This window comes from Rhinoderma darwinii, chromosome 12 (assembly GCF_050947455.1).
Source record: "Rhinoderma darwinii isolate aRhiDar2 chromosome 12, aRhiDar2.hap1, whole genome shotgun sequence".
Classification (NCBI taxonomy): Eukaryota; Metazoa; Chordata; class Amphibia; order Anura; family Rhinodermatidae; genus Rhinoderma; species Rhinoderma darwinii.
Genome location: NC_134698.1, coordinates 40,978,959 through 40,997,117, shown reverse-complemented (window position 1 = coordinate 40,997,117; position 18,159 = coordinate 40,978,959). Strand labels below are relative to the sequence as shown.

At 39.2% G+C, this 18,159-nt stretch overlaps 1 protein-coding gene across 1 annotated transcript in view; it reads left to right on the top strand.

Moving 5' to 3' along the window:
• SCFD1 (sec1 family domain containing 1) overlaps positions 1-18,159 on the top strand; it is a 141,744-nt gene that overhangs the window by 92,285 nt on the left and 31,300 nt on the right. The window lies entirely within an intron of this gene.

Sequence of the window (18,159 nt, the reverse complement as noted above, 5' to 3'; positions counted from 1 at the left end):
TACAGATTGCCGCAGCCCTCTCATTTGAGGAATTGGTGGGAGTCACGGCTCACCCACAAATGTCATCATGTGAATGTGACATGTCTGTATGGTATGTCCGAAGATAAATGGCTGGCTGACTTTGCTGTATGGACATTTAAGATGACGATGAAGAAGGGAGTGATCATTCTGTATTAGTCATCTTTGTGTTATATTACAGCAGATACAGGGCATTGCTCCTGAATTATAATTAAGTGTTAAATTCTCCAACTTTCTTATTTTCTGTTTGTAATTTGAAAGGAAATTTTATATATAAACCAGTTTAGTCGTGAAATAAGTAACTTTGTAATGTAGCCTTTATTTCTATTTTGCACGAATGACTTTGCGTTCCCTACATCAGGGGCGTCCAAACATCAGGCACACGAGGGCCACCATTGGTCATCACTGAAACATTAGAACCCTATTAAAAGTCCAAACCGCTTGTTTATTAAACATTTATGGTGACAAATTTAGAAACAGACCTGATAGGCATTGGTCAATTAGACGAAACCCTGGAAGAGAACCGTATCCTGTATCTACTGCTCTGCCTAAGGGAGCTATCTTCCATGCTTATCCTTTTTTGCTGATCTTCCTTTAGAGGAAATATATATTAACTAATCTTTTATTTATAACACTTACATGTGGTTTCTGCTATTCCTCTTCAGCATTTCCAGATGTTTCATGTAGCTTGTCAGCAAACAGTTTGTTTGTGTTTAATTCTTTGCTTATACATGTCAACTGATGGTAAAATAAATTTCTCAGCTCATAAGTTACAAAGTTTGACAGATCAGCACTTTAGTAATCGTAAAAGTTTAATTCTGAAGAAATATAAACTTTATATTCTAGAATAATGCATTAGACTCTGTCATTTTATCATTTTGATGGGAGATGCTAGATGTTACATACAATAATCCCCTTTCTGCAAGCAGTTTGTTAGTGTACTTTGGCTGTACAGTGCAGAGATTGCTGGATGTGGTTTCTGAAAAAGTTTCAAGCGTACCTTGCTTTTCAGGGGACTTTTCAGAACAAGCTTGTCACATGGGTATACATGAGGAATAACACTATTTCTGGAAGTTTAATGATTTGTATTCTGCATTATTTAGCAATCTTCCCCTCTGCAGGCCCTATCACTGATTCTCTGTTTTCTCTGAGCTAGTGGGCGGATGCGAACTGCTATCAAGTTTTCTATATACGCTACACACAGAGAAGAGGAAGATCCTGCTCTCCCATCTCTCACATAGATATATAAAGAAGCTACAGCAGCATGGAGGACATTATAGTGCAGTAATGAGTGGTGTAGCTGAGAAGACAGTACTGGGTGAAATAGAACTTAATAGGAAGCTGTAGTGTGTCTGTGTGTATCAATCTCACTCTGCTCCACCTCCCCTCTCCATAAGCAATGTGTCTGGGTCTCCTCTTTTTTTCTTTTTCCTCCTGTTCCTCCCCTCTCCGTAGACTTCTTTGGGCAGCGTGTCTGTTTTTTTTCTCTCCCTGCTCCCTCTTGCCCCCCTACCCTCTCCACAGACTTATACTGGAAGGCAGTTTAGAGACCCCCCCACACACACTTCCTGCAGTCTGTACACTCTGCTCTGTAACTAGGGACAGATGTTGCTTGACAACAGGGGGTTGACCGCTAATAACTGGAAGGGAGACACCAAGTGGCAGTAACTTCACACAGAAATTGCATGGATAAAACAACTACATTTTAATAGTAAGTAAATTACAAAGTGGATCCATATCCGGTATAAGATTATCCTAAGTTGTTTGAAAAGTTAGTGTCCATTTAAGGATGTGTCGGAAGGTATTTCAGGGATTAGAACCGAAGAGGAAAGATTTTGACTTTTATTTTGAAGATATTCTGCAGTCCTGTGAATACTGCTCTGTGCTAGGAGAACATCTCATCACTGACTTCCAGTTTTATGTATCTGCTACGTCAAATGTAATTAATTGTATGGGTAACTGTGTGAATTAAGACGGCTGCCTGTTTAGTGAGTTTTTCATGCAGACACTTTGACACACGATGTGCTTGTAGATTCTTTTGGCCCGAACTGTGAAGTCTTCATATGCTGCTTGTGATATGTGATCTCGGTCCCTGCTGCTCGTATTCCATCTGCATTTAGCATCGTCCTAAGGAAACTGACCATCAATCAGCTCCTCTGGTGTGTACTGGCAGCTCGCTGGCACATAGGCTCATTAAGTCAGTTCTTTGACTCGGTGTCTGTGTCTCATAACACCCCAGCAGGTTGAAAGATTTCAACAAACAGTCACTGTCTTTATACTTGGCTGGAACAGCTGTTAGTGTTCACCAGCATCTTCTCCACCAAAAACAGAAAAGGGCCAGCGAACCCAGCCTTGTCCACAGACCTTTCTGCTTTGTAGTGTAGTGTGGGAGTCCAGCCTGTAAGACCAGAGATTGATTTATCAGACTGCGCATCTAAAGCTAATCGATCTTTTTTCAGAGGTTTGTTACCTAATGTCATGGTATAGTTGAAAAAAGAAGAAACTCTACGTGATATTCCAGGCTAGTGCTAGTTTCCTGCAATTCTGTGGTTTCTGTATTAGCATTTTGTTGTGGACTGCCTTTACTACTGGAATGAAGAGTAAATTGTCCTACTTAAGATCCTATCATACAGCTGCAGTTTCATTTTTGAGGATATGGCTGTGTATTCATTTTCACAACAGAAGTTGTTCCAGTTAAGGGCCTAGGTAGCCAAACTCTTTTCATTCAATATACTAGTCCTTCTCAATGAATTAGAATATCATCAAAAACTTAATTTATTTCAGTAATTCAATTCAAAAAGTGAAACTCCTATATTATATAGATTCATTACACACAGAGTGATCTATTTCCAGCATTTATTTCTTTTAATGTTGATGATTATGGGAACAGTTAATGAAAACCCAAAATTTAGTGTCTCAGAAAATTAGAATATTATATAAGCCCAATTTCAAAAATGATTTTTAAAACCAAAATGTTGGCCTACTGAAAAGTATGTACAGTATATGCAGTCAATACTTGCTTGGGACTTTGTTTGAATAAATTACTGCATCAACATGGTGTGGCATGGAGGCGATCAGCCTGCGGCACTGCTGAGGTGTTCTGGAAGCCCAGGTTGCTAAAAATTTCCTGATAGACGGCTGCGTTGACTCTGGACTTGATATAACACAGTGGACCAACACCAGCAGATGACACGACTCCCCAAACCATCACTGACTGTGGAAACTCCACACTGGACCGTAAGCAACTTGGATTGACGCCTCTCCACTCTTCCTCCAGACTCTGGGACCTTGATTTCCAAATGAAATGCAAAATTTACTTTGATCTGAAAACAGAACTTTGGATCACTGAGCAACAGTGTTGGTCCACTGTGTTATATCAAGTGCAGCTGACGACCAGGAAATTTTCGAGCACTTCATGCTTCCCTCTGCTGACAAGCTTTATGGAGATGCTGATTTCATTTTCTAGCAGGACTTGGCACCTGCAAACACTGCCAAAAGTACCAATACCTGGTTTAATAACCACAGTATGGCTGTTCTTGATTGGCCAGCAAACTCGCTTGACCTAAACCCCATAGAGAATCTATAGGGTATTGTCAAGAGGAAGATGAGAGACACCAGACCCAGCAATGCAGACAAGCTGAAGGCCGCTATCAAAGCAACCTGGGCTTCAATAACACCTCAGCGGTGCCACAGGCTGATCACCCCCATGCCACGCCGAATTGATGCAGTCATTAATGCAAAAGGAACATCGACCAAGTATTAAGGGCATATACTCTACATGTTTCTTAGTAGGCCAACATTTCGGTATTAAAAATATTTTTTTAAATTGGGCTTATATAATATTCTAATTTTCTGAGACACTAAATTTTGGGTTTTCATTAACGGTTAGCCATAATCCTCAATATTAAAGAAAAAAATGCTGACAATAGATCACTCTGTGTGTAATGAATCTATATAATATATGAGCTTCACTTTTTTAATTGAATTACGGAAATTAACTTTTTGATATTCTAATTCGTTGAGAAGGACTAGTATATAGAACAAATGTAATTTGCCCCGTAATGCCCTATGGCGTACTATTACAATCGCGTTAACAGGCTGCTGTGTCAGCACACAGTTTTAAAGCAGTGATAGCTTAACGCCATCACTGCTGCAGGGCCATGACCGGAGATAGCCTACGATCCGGCCGATTAACCCCTTCGATGCAGTGCTCAAAAGCGAGCCCTGCATCTATGGGGTTACTAGCAGATCTGAACCCCGCGATACAATCGCAGGGTTCCAATGGCTGCTTTGGCAACCGGTGGCCTAACAATGGCCTCCTGTCTGCCTAGTACAAAGGCCTGTTAGGCCCTGCCCGGAGACTGGGTCTAAAAGGCCTCCGATCACGAAAAGAAGATGGCGTAGGCTCTGAAGCGGAGCCTGCGCCATCAGCCATGGGTGTCAGCTGTATTTTACAGCTGACACCCTGCTGTAATCGCGGGGAATGGAGCTAGCTTCGCTCTCTGCTATTTAACCACTTCAATGTCATGATCAAAAGCGATCGCAGCATCTTAGTGATTGTAAACAATAGGCATCGCCGTGATGCGAGTGCGTGTGTGCTGATGGTTTCTATGGTCCTCCCGGAGGCCTAGCTATGGTCCTCCCGGAGGCCTAGCTATGGTCCTCCCGGAGGCCTAGCTATGGTCCTCCCGGAGGCCTAGCTATGGTCCTCCCGGAGGCCTAGCTATGGTCCTCCCGGAGGCCTAGCTATGGTCCTCCCGGAGGCCTAGCTATGGTCCTCCCGGAGGCCTAGCTATGGTCCTCCCGGAGGCCTAGCTATGGTCCTCCCGGACGCCTAGCTATGGTCCTCTCGGAGGCAGAGCCTAATAGGTATGCTGTCAGTGAATGACTGACAGCTCTAATGCATTGCAATACGTGGGTAGTGCAATGCAATAGAATAAAGATCAGAGGTGCAGCCCTTCAAGTCCCCTAGTGGGACAAAAAGAAGGTAATAAAGATGTTGTACAAAAGTCTAAAAATAAAAGTTCAAATAGGAAAAAAGGCAGTTTTTGTTTTTTCAACTTATAAGTCTTTTGTTATGGAAATAAGGAGAAAACATATAAAAAAAAAAAAGTACACATATTTGGTATCACGGCATTCGTATTCCCGCAGGGTCGACACCGCAAAAATATAAAAACAATACTATCTTTTTGGTCACCACTCCTTCCCAAACATAGAATAAAAAGTTACAAGTACCCCAAAAGAGTACCAATAAGCCCTTACAGCTTTTTTTGACTGGGGGAAAAAAAAAAGTTATGGCTCTCAGAACATTGTTACACAAAAAATAAATTAAAAAAAAAGTGATTTTATTGTGCAAATGCTGCAAAACATAAAAAAAACCTATATAAATACGGTATCGCCGTAATTGTATCGACCCGCAGAATAAAGTAAAATTGTAATTTATATCACGGTGAAAACTAAAAAAGAAAAGAAAACTTTGTCAGAATTGACACAATAAAAAAGTGATCAAAAAAAATTGCATGTACCATAAAATGGTACCAATGAAAACCGTACAGATTTGTCCCGCAACAAATAAGTCCTCCGGTGGAGAAAAAATAAAAATGTTCTGGCTCTCAGAATATGGCAGCGCAAAATTGTGTAGAGGGTTCCAAAAGCTGAGAAGATCTGCACCCATTTATCAGTGCGACACCGGCCACACATCTGTGGAATATTATTTATTTACCGCATTATTATATCACTTTATTATACCATGATGTACTCCGCAGAGTTTACCTATGCCTTGATGTACTCCGCACAGATTACATATGCGCCCACATTATAAACTGAAATACTAGTAAAACCCCAAACAGAACAACTACCAAGCAAAATCTGTGCTCCAAAAGCCAAATGGTGCTCCCTCTCTTATGAACCCTACAACATGCCCAAACAGAAGTTTACGTCCACATATATGGCATTCCCATACCCGGGAGAACCCGATTAACAGTTTGAGATATTTGTCTTCAGTGGCACAAGCTGGGCACAACATATTGGGCACTAAAATGACATATCAGCAGAAAATTGCAGTTTTCACTTTGCACCATCCGCTGCGTATTAATTTCGAATTGAGAAACACCTGTGAGGTCAAAATGCCCGCTACACCCCTTAAAATGGGTGTAGTTTCCAAAATAAAGGTCACGTCTAAGGGGTTTATTTTACTCAAAAAAGCAAAAAGAGGTTATGGCTAACCCATACCCCCAATTGTACCCGAAAAAGCAATGTAAATACAGCACGGTGCCATTTCTGAAGACATTATAAACAAAAAAGAAAAGAAAAAGAAAAAAGATCCAGAAATATATGCAGGCACTCTCAGGTATAAACAATTCATATAAAAATCTATTTTATTTAAACCTCCGAATGATTTCAGATATATCAATATATACATACAAATATTATATAAAAAAATCTCCTGACCATAAGAGATGGATAACAAGTGATCTAAAACACCTGCACATGTAGATAAATTCAATCATATGCTACATTTGTTCTCACTAAGCATAGGGACAAAAAAGAAGAAAAAAAATATAATCTGAACAGTCACTGGGTTGTGTTCACACTTGCGTTTTTTGACAAAATAAATTTTATCATTTCAAGGTGGCCACCATCCCTATTTGCAATAGGTAGCATTCTTTTTTGAGTAGTAAACTCCTATGCGTAGGAGATTTAGACCCAGGAAATGAATAATCCTATGGTACATAAGCTGTTTTAACGGCAGATTTGTATGTTATTAAGCTCTTCCCTCCTATTTCATGCAGCCTTATATTTTAAGGATGATAGATAGTTATAGGCAGTCTATTCAATAGACACAAGATCTCAATAGAACCCACTCCATCCTCTTTGTTTAAGGGCGAATGATTTTACCAGACTTTATCTGGAGGCTTATGTTTTTACCTCTGATGTTCAGGTCAGCCTCTGTGATCCATATGCAGGAGCAGTCTATTCATAAGTGGGACGGAAAGACCTTCCAAAGAGAAGTCCCAGGCTGTATGATCATCCGTATAGCAGACCACTTTCAAACTCCACTGCAAAATTGGATAGCCGGCGACTTTTTCCTTTCAACATCCACTCAGACCATAACGTGCGCGAGGAGATACACAGTCCGGGAGGGCAAGAGCATATGCCGGTAAATGAGTGAACTTCTATTCACATGGTGTTTCCTTCCATATCGTGTCTCCAAATTTGGTCAGGGATTTGCAGGGCCAGGTAAGGACGTCACTACCTGTCCAGCTTGATTAGATCCATTAGAACAGCTGACGCGTTTCATCCCTACACGGGATTTCCTCAGAGCCGTTTTGGCAAGTGTAATCAAGGGCATTGTATTTATAGTGTCCCAAACGTTTTTTATTGGTTCCTCCATTGCAGATATCAAGAGGCTTCATTTCATATATATAGACAAAATGTGTATAGATTCTTTGTACATTGTATTTATTCACAACTTATAATTCGTTCCAAAAAGAAAAACTTTTCTTTTGCAGGTTATTCTGAACGAATAAACAAGTAATTCATTTTATTATAAATCCATATCTATATAATATTCTATTTATTCGCGTAATAGCGGAGGATCAGTGGCACACCTTCAAAAGGAACTGAAATATTCCAATGGTTCAAACATAAGTAGCGAAAGGTAAAGAACATTTTTGCGATAGTGCTATCATTACAGATTATATATTTATTATTAACTAATAGTGGGACGGGCAAAGAATTAATTATCCTCCCCCAGTGGGACCATTCCAGACATACAACCAAGATCTCATCTTTTATAGCTTCATGCACTATCGCGACTATACAGTCTCTCGGAGAGGGCAGGGAAACCAGGCCTCATGCCAAAAGGCAATGAAACCTGTGTCCCCACCCACTCCAAGATTCCGCAAATCCATAGCCAATAACCACAAGGAAAATTCCTTTAGTAAAACATTCTTGGTGCAAAGTTTTTATTATCATTCCATATAGGACAATCCTTTTTCATTTTGTGTTTCTCCACTAGTTGTATAGAGTGCCTATTCCTAAGGACGTATAATTATTTCTCCTATCATAATATTTCATATGCAAATTTCTGATCACACGAGAAGTTTTTTGAAACAAAAGTCAAATCCTCTCCATGTTCCAAAATCAAATCATTCCATATTTTTGAAATACTTTATCCATTTGTTTCAATTATTTTTATTATAATTTTAAAGTTTTTATTTTCATCACATCCCAAAATTAGAGCCCTTACATAGGGATATCTAATATATACTGGAATCACCATTTATTTTAGGGAACTATAAAGGAAAAGGGGGGGAAAAAAAAAAAGTGGAAAAAAGGCCCATATGTTGTCATCCTATGGTATTTGGAAATCCTATAGAGAACAGGAATTTATGTCATTCCATTTTCAATAATTGGGAGCAAGTGGAGACTGCTCAAGACGCTGGTAACACAGCCATCCCAGAAGTGATCAACCCGCTCCCAACACTGTATATTCAGAGGAACATATTGAATTTTATTTCGTTGTTAAGTCCCTTGGGACTTAAAGTCCCTAACGTATAAATCCACATAGTCTCCTTTTGTAGGAGTATGCGATTCCGATCGCCCCCTCTTCTATCTTCAAACAATTGATAGATTCCCATAAATTTCAAACCAACAGGTGACTGTTGATGGTGTGTCTTAAAATGTGCTGCAAGTGGGTTCTTTATTTCCCCCTTGGTGATATCTCGGATATGTTCATTTATGCGTATATGTAGCTCACGTTTTGTTTTCCCGATATATTGTTTCCCACAAGGACAAGTAACAGAATAAACCACCATCATCGAGCGACAATTGATAAAATTATAAACTTTAAATTCTTTTTTGTGTTCACTATCAAAAAAGGTATCTGATTTTGTTGCATACTTGCAACACCTACACGAGCCACACTTAAACATCCCCTTAGGGCGTTTTTGCAGCCATAGGTCCCTTTCTGGGGTATTTCTCTTGAATTCAGAACTAACCAGTTTATCCCTAAGTGTAGGTGCCCTTTTGGGGACCATACTAGGGATATTCCCTACTATTGAATTAATCCTTTTGTCCAATGTTAAGTATGGCCAGTTCTTTATCATAAGGTTCCGCAATATATCCCAATGAGACCCAAATCTGGAAATAAATCGAACTCTATTATCACCATTATCTCCCTTGTTTCTCCTCATAATTTCCTCTCTACTTTGTCTAAGTGCTCTGTTGTATCCTTTTTTAATAAATTTTTTTAGAATACCCCCTGTTAATAAAACGGGAGGAAAGATCTTGAGCTTCATTTTTAAAGTTCTCAAAGTCAGTGCAATTCCGACGAATTCGAAGGAACTCACTGATTGGGATCCCCCTAATTTGAGAAGGCAAATGATGGCTACTTGCTGCCAATAAGGTATTACCCGATGTGGGTTTTCTATACGTAGTTGTTTTAAGTCTATTTCCATGCCTATAAATATTGAGATCAAGAAAACTTATGGTGTTTTTACTGTGAGTAAACGTCAAAAGGATCCTTTTGACGTTTACTCACAGTAAAAACACCATAAGTTTTCTTGATCTCAATATTTATAGGCATGGAAATAGACTTAAAACAACTACGTATAGAAAACCCACATCGGGTAATACCTTATTGGCAGCAAGTAGCCATCATTTGCCTTCTCAAATTAGGGGGATCCCAATCAGTGAGTTCCTTCGAATTCGTCGGAATTGCACTGACTTTGAGAACTTTAAAAATGAAGCTCAAGATCTTTCCTCCCGTTTTATTAACAGGGGGTATTCTAAAAAAATTTATTAAAAAAGGATACAACAGAGCACTTAGACAAAGTAGAGAGGAAATTATGAGGAGAAACAAGGGAGATAATGGTGATAATAGAGTTCGATTTATTTCCAGATTTGGGTCTCATTGGGATATATTGCGGAACCTTATGATAAAGAACTGGCCATACTTAACATTGGACAAAAGGATTAATTCAATAGTAGGGAATATCCCTAGTATGGTCCCCAAAAGGGCACCTACACTTAGGGATAAACTGGTTAGTTCTGAATTCAAGAGAAATACCCCAGAAAGGGACCTATGGCTGCAAAAACGCCCTAAGGGGATGTTTAAGTGTGGCTCGTGTAGGTGTTGCAAGTATGCAACAAAATCAGATACCTTTTTTGATAGTGAACACAAAAAAGAATTTAAAGTTTATAATTTTATCAATTGTCGCTCGATGATGGTGGTTTATTCTGTTACTTGTCCTTGTGGGAAACAATATATCGGGAAAACAAAACGTGAGCTACATATACGCATAAATGAACATATCCGAGATATCACCAAGGGGGAAATAAAGAACCCACTTGCAGCACATTTTAAGACACACCATCAACAGTCACCTGTTGGTTTGAAATTTATGGGAATCTATCAATTGTTTGAAGATAGAAGAGGGGGCGATCGGAATCGCATACTCCTACAAAAGGAGACTATGTGGATTTATACGTTAGGGACTTTAAGTCCCAAGGGACTTAACAACGAAATAAAATTCAATATGTTCCTCTGAATATACAGTGTTGGGAGCGGGTTGATCACTTCTGGGATGGCTGTGTTACCAGCGTCTTGAGCAGTCTCCACTTGCTCCCAATTATTGAAAATGGAATGACATAAATTCCTGTTCTCTATAGGATTTCCAAATACCATAGGATGACAACATATGGGCCTTTTTTCCACTTTTTTTTTTTCCCCCCCTTTTCCTTTATAGTTCCCTAAAATAAATGGTGATTCCAGTATATATTAGATATCCCTATGTAAGGGCTCTAATTTTGGGATGTGATGAAAATAAAAACTTTAAAATTATAATAAAAATAATTGAAACAAATGGATAAAGTATTTCAAAAATATGGAATGATTTGATTTTGGAACATGGAGAGGATTTGACTTTTGTTTCAAAAAACTTCTCGTGTGATCAGAAATTTGCATATGAAATATTATGATAGGAGAAATAATTATACGTCCTTAGGAATAGGCACTCTATACAACTAGTGGAGAAACACAAAATGAAAAAGGATTGTCCTATATGGAATGATAATAAAAACTTTGCACCAAGAATGTTTTACTAAAGGAATTTTCCTTGTGGTTATTGGCTATGGATTTGCGGAATCTTGGAGTGGGTGGGGACACAGGTTTCATTGCCTTTTGGCATGAGGCCTGGTTTCCCTGCCCTCTCCGAGAGACTGTATAGTCGCGATAGTGCATGAAGCTATAAAAGATGAGATCTTGGTTGTATGTCTGGAATGGTCCCACTGGGGGAGGATAATTAATTCTTTGCCCGTCCCACTATTAGTTAATAATAAATATATAATCTGTAATGATAGCACTATCGCAAAAATGTTCTTTACCTTTCGCTACTTATGTTTGAACCATTGGAATATTTCAGTTCCTTTTGAAGGTGTGCCACTGATCCTCCGCTATTACGCGAATAAATAGAATATTATATAGATATGGATTTATAATAAAATGAATTACTTGTTTATTCGTTCAGAATAACCTGCAAAAGAAAAGTTTTTCTTTTTGGAACGAATTATAAGTTGTGAATAAATACAATGTACAAAGAATCTATACACATTTTGTCTATATATATGAAATGAAGCCTCTTGATATCTGCAATGGAGGAACCAATAAAAAACGTTTGGGACACTATAAATACAATGCCCTTGATTACACTTGCCAAAACGGCTCTGAGGAAATCCCGTGTAGGGATGAAACGCGTCAGCTGTTCTAATGGATCTAATCAAGCTGGACAGGTAGTGACGTCCTTACCTGGCCCTGCAAATCCCTGACCAAATTTGGAGACACGATATGGAAGGAAACACCATGTGAATAGAAGTTCACTCATTTACCGGCATATGCTCTTGCCCTCCCGGACTGTGTATCTCCTCGCGCACGTTATGGTCTGAGTGGATGTTGAAAGGAAAAAGTCGCCGGCTATCCAATTTTGCAGTGGAGTTTGAAAGTGGTCTGCTATACGGATGATCATACAGCCTGGGACTTCTCTTTGGAAGGTCTTTCCGTCCCACTTATGAATAGACTGCTCCTGCATATGGATCACAGAGGCTGACCTGAACATCAGAGGTAAAAACATAAGCCTCCAGATAAAGTCTGGTAAAATCATTCGCCCTTAAACAAAGAGGATGGAGTGGGTTCTATTGAGATCTTGTGTCTATTGAATAGACTGCCTATAACTATCTATCATCCTTAAAATATAAGGCTGCATGAAATAGGAGGGAAGAGCTTAATAACATACAAATCTGCCGTTAAAACAGCTTATGTACCATAGGATTATTCATTTCCTGGGTCTAAATCTCCTACGCATAGGAGTTTACTACTCAAAAAAGAATGCTACCTATTGCAAATAGGGATGGTGGCCACCTTGAAATGATAAAATTTATTTTGTCAAAAAACGCAAGTGTGAACACAACCCAGTGACTGTTCAGATTATATTTTTTTTCTTCTTTTTTGTCCCTATGCTTAGTGAGAACAAATGTAGCATATGATTGAATTTATCTACATGTGCAGGTGTTTTAGATCACTTGTTATCCATCTCTTATGGTCAGGAGATTTTTTTATATAATATTTGTATGTATATATTGATATATCTGAAATCATTCGGAGGTTTAAATAAAATAGATTTTTATATGAATTGTTTATACCTGAGAGTGCCTGCATATATTTCTGGATCTTTTTTCTTTTTCTTTTCTTTTTTGGGTTTATTTTACTATTTGACCTCAGAGCCCTGCAATTGTGTGTCATTGCTGTGAAAATCACCAAAATAGACCTCAACTGCGCATGGCGCTCTTCACTTCTGAAGCCTGTCATATGTCCAGGCAAATGATAAATGTCCTGAAGGGTGTAGCTTCTAAAATGGGGTCACGTCTTGGGGGCTTCCACTGTACTCTGGAAACTTAGGGTTTTGCAAATGCCGACATGGCTACCAAAAACCAATCCCAAGCCAAATCTCCATGTCAAATAGCGCTCCTGCCGTGTATCCAAACAGCAGTTTATGACCACATATGGGGTATTGCTGTACTCGGGAGAGATTGCTTTACAAACGTTTGGGTGCTTTTTCTCCTTTATCCCTTGTGAAAATGAAAAAAATTCAACTTGGTAGTGGGAAAAAATGTTGATATTCATTTTTATTGCCTCATTCCAATAATTTCTGCAAAATACTTGTGGAGTCTAGGTGCTCACTATATCCCTAGATAGATTCCTTAAAGGTGCAGTTTTTGAGGGGTTCCTATTGTTTTGGCCCAGGTGGGGCTTTGCAAATGCGACATGGCACCCGAAAACCATTCCAGCTAAATTTTAGCTCCAAAAGCCAAATTGTGCTTTTCCCTTTTGAGCAGTGACGTGTGTCCAAACAGCCGTTTATGACCACATATGGGGTATTGCCATAATTGGGAGAAATTGCTTTTCAAATGTTGGGTTGCTTTTTCTCCTTTTATTCCTTGTAAAAATAAAAAATTTCCACGTTTTATCGGAAAAATTTTTAGCTTTTCAATTTCATGGCCTAATTCCATTAAATTCAGCAAAAAAAACATGTGGTCAAAATGGTCACTATACCCCTTGATAAATTCCTTCAGGGGTGTAGTTTGCCAGTGTTGAAGGGGGTGTTTCCACTGTTTTGACCCCACAAGACCGCCTCAAACCTGACATGGTGCCTAAAATATAATCTAATAAAAAGAAGGCTCCACAATCCACTAGGTGCTCTTTTGCTTCTGAGGCCTGTGCTTCAGTCAGGTAGCACACTAGGGCCATGTTGAGATATTTCTAAAAACAGCAGAATCTGGGCAATAAATATTGAGTTGCATTTCTCTGGTAAAACCTTCTGTGTTACAGAAAATAATGGATTAAAGGGGTTTTCCCATGAGGGACATTTATGATATATCCACAGGATATGTCATAAATGTCAGATAGATGCGGGTCCCACTTCTGGGACCCGCACCTAACTTTAGAACGAGGTCCCCTAAACACCGTTCTAGCTTTTTGTGCTCCTGCCTCCTGGCCAATTCCTGATTACATGGTCGGCAGTTACGGAAATAGCGTAACTCGCTGAGCTACGCTTTTTCTGTAGCTCCCATAGTAGTGAATGGCAGTTATGGAAGCAGTGTTTCCGTAACTACTATTCCGTTCTGATGGGGAAAACCCCTTTTTAAAACAGATTTTCTCCTCCACTTTGCTTTAATTCCTGTGAAACACCTAAAGGGTTAAGAAACTTTCTAAATGCTGTTTTGAATAATTTGAGGGTGCAGTTTTCAAAATGGGGTGATTTATAGGGGGTTTCTAATATATATATATATATATACACCTTACTTTTGAAAGAAAAGCACAGTTTTTTCAATGAAGATAACATTAAATTAATCAGAAATCCAATCTATACATGGCTAAATGACTATTCTAGCTGCAAACGTCTGTTTTTTAATGCAATATCTACATAGGTGTATAGAGGCCCATTTCCAGCAACCATCACTCCAGTGTTCTAATGGTACATTGTGTTTGCTAACTGTGTTAGAGGGCTAATGGATGATTAGAAAACACTTGAAAACCCTTGTGCAATTATGTTAGCACCGCTGTAAACCGTTTTGCTGTTTAGAGGAGCTATAAAACTGACCTTCCTTTGAGCTAGTTGAGAATCTGGAGCATTACATTTGTGGGTTCGATTAAACTCTCCAAATGGCTAGAAAAAAGGGCTTTCATGTGAAACGCGACAGTCTATTCTTGTTCTTAGAAATGAAGGCTATTCCATGCGAGAAATTGCCAAGAAACTGAAGATTTCCTACAACGGTGTGTCCTACTTCCTTTAGAGGACAGCACAAACCGGCTCTAACCAGAGTAGAAAGAGAAGTGGGAGGCCCAGCTGCACAACTGAGCAACAAGACAAGTACATTAGAGTCTCCAGTTTGAGAAAGACGCCTCACAGGTCCTCAACTGGCAGCTTCATTAAATAGTACCCGCAAAACGCCAGTGTCAACGTCTACAGTGAAGAGGCGACTCCGGGATGCTGGCCTTCAGGGCAGAGTGGCAAAGAAAAAGCCATATCTGAGACTGGCTAATAAAAGGAAAAGATTAATATGGGCAAAAGCACACAGACATTGGACAGAGGAAGATTGGAAAAAAGTGTTATGGACACACGAATCGAAGTTTGAGGTGTTTGGATCACACAGAAGAACATTTGTGAGACGCAGAACAACTGAAAAGATGCTGGTAGAGTGCCTGACGCCATCTGTCAAGCATGGTGGAGGTAATGTGAGGGTCTGGTGTCGCTTTGGTGCTGGTAAAGTGGGAGATTTGTACAAGATAAAAGGGATTTTGAATAAGGAGGGCTATCACTCCATTTTGCAACGCCATGCCATACCCTGTGGACAGCGCTTGATTGGAGCCAATTTCATCCTACAACAGGACAATGACCCAAAGCACACCTCCAAATTATGCAAGAACTATTTAGGGAAGAAGCAGGCAGCTGGTATTCTATCTGTAATGGAGTGGCCAGCGCAGTCACCAGATCTCAACCCCATAGAGCAGTTGTGGGAGCAGCTTGACCGTATGGTACACAAGAAGTGCCCATCAAGCCAATCCAACTTGTGGGAGGGGCTTCTGGAAGCATGGGGTGAAATTTCTCCCGATTTACCTCAGCAAATTAACAGCTAGAATGCCAAAGGTCTGCAATGCTGTAATTGCTGCAAATGGAGCATTCTTTGACGAAAGCAAAGTTTGAAGTTGAAAATTATTATTTAAAATAAAAATCATTATTTCTAACCTTGTCAATGTCTTGACTATTTTCTAGTCATTTTGCAACTCATTTGATATATAAAAGTGTGAGTTTTCATGGAAAACACAAAATTGTCTGGGTGACCCCAAACTTTTGAACGGTAGTGTATGTAGTGTGTGTGTGTGTATGTATATATGTGTATGTGTGTGTATGTATATATATATATATATATATATATATATATATGTAGTGTGTGTGTATAAATTAAATAAAGTTGGACTTTTAAATGTATTTCTTATGAAAGTCTGCGTTTTAGTTCATGCAATTAAAGTATTTATTGGATCTGAAAGAACAAAAGTCATGTGTTAGCTATTATGCTTTATGCTCTCCTGGGTTTAATACAATCTTTGTTTCCTATTCATTTACAACCAGAACTATTACGATTTGTAGTTTCTTTAATGTTCTGTTCCCAGCTAAGTTACCATTGACATGCAAAAGAGTGACTTAAAGGAGTCCTGCATTTCTTAATAAATGTTAAGTAATGAAACCCTGGACATCTTCTAACGTCTTAATCCTAACTTATTGATAAAATTCTGTACTGGAGAACTAAACTCGAGGAACTCTGTTGCAGGGAAGGCTAACTCATAAGTCTAATTTTATCCAGAATGGCATAATGACTCTCAATTTTCAATTGTCCAAAAGGCAGGAATAGTCCTGAAAAGTGACATTGACCTGTGGGGGATCTCATCAGATGATAGCTGTTTTTGTCTTTATCTGAGAAATAATCCATCTATTTATACAGCATCAGAACCGAAGCTTCCATTCATATGTTAAATTTACCAAAATGGAGCCAGCTTGGGAGCGTTATGAAATATTATTGATATTCATGTTTAAGCCTGCGGTAAACTACTAGCCTTTCCTCGTCCTGGTGGTTTCCCAGTGCTTCCCTGTTGACACTACTATTAAAAAATTGTTTCTTTGTACTTGCCCCCTGGAATTTCCACAACTTCGCTCAAAAGGGGTTGTTAGTAAGCTTTACAAGAGCAAGAAATTCCTATCTACCTAAAAGATGAGACATTTTAGTAAGGAGTCAGTGGACACTGGGAAACTTAGAGTAAACAGATTGTGGACAGCTGCTCCAGATCTTCAAACTTATAGATCAGAGCTACACAGATTCCCAAACCTAAAATAGATGGTATGGATCTGTTTACTGTGCTATGCATTGTGTTAGACATGACATTTATAGGATCGGAGTAGCGCGGTAATGCTTGGGTTCAATAAGTAGTAGGTCAACGTTCTAAATATTTGAGCACCAGAGCTGTACATGCCTAACTGGTCCTTATCAATTATTGTCCTCTTTTTCCAGAGTCCCTATGTATCAGTCTGCATAGTCTCACAACAGTATCTGCAAGCTTAGACCAATGGTATTGACCATTACTCAGGATAGGATTTTGGAATCTGCCAACACTGGGAAGGTGAAACCATGATGAGAGTTTAGTATTTACATGTCCGTACTCTGCAGCACAGGTTCAAGCACTCTGAAATCTGGATAGGATATGTAGCAGTGTTCATTGTGGTGATCAGGAATATAACACCAGAAATAATGATGCCAAAGTCATCTGTGGTAAACTGAGTGGCAATTTCTATGAATACTAATATTAGTGGTTGACACCAAACCTCTATAATCTGTGTTGAAGACCAAGAGTATTCTATAAAAAGACCTCACACAAGAGGACAATTGATATTTGGGTAGAAATATTGTTGAATGACAAAGGCATCCCTGGTAAAAGCTACATTTGGGCGTGAGCTAAGGAAGGTTACATTGGTGGAGTCTATGACCACCACTGATTTTCAGAGCAGAAAGCTCTGGTGTGCTATAGAGAACAGCTGCTCAATCTTTTTCTACTGGGGTCTCAACAGCAAGAACATGGTAATGAATACCTGGGCCTCCCCATTGACCATCATTTATGCCAAAACCTGTTAAATTGGCTTCAATTTATGTATCCTAAACCCGGTAGAACATTAAAATCAGCTCAAAATCAGTCCGTTATGTTGCTAAACCAGAGATCGATGCAACCACAGAAATGCCTGCACAGCATATAATCACTACTGTCAAACCTGCCTCCCCAGTTGCTCCTCACCAACAACTAATGGGCACCTCATTATTGAGGCCCGACTCAGTTTGAGAAGCACTGCCATAGTGATTGAATCCCTAATATATAATTTACTGGAAATCTCTCAACAATATACTAAGCAAAGCGCTATTCCATTCTATAATTTAGGCAATAAGTTAAAGGAGTTGTCCTAATGCATGAGCAACTTGAGTCTGCCACAACAGGAGCCGCTCTTGTTCTGACTCATAGAAGAGGGGCATATGGACAGTGGG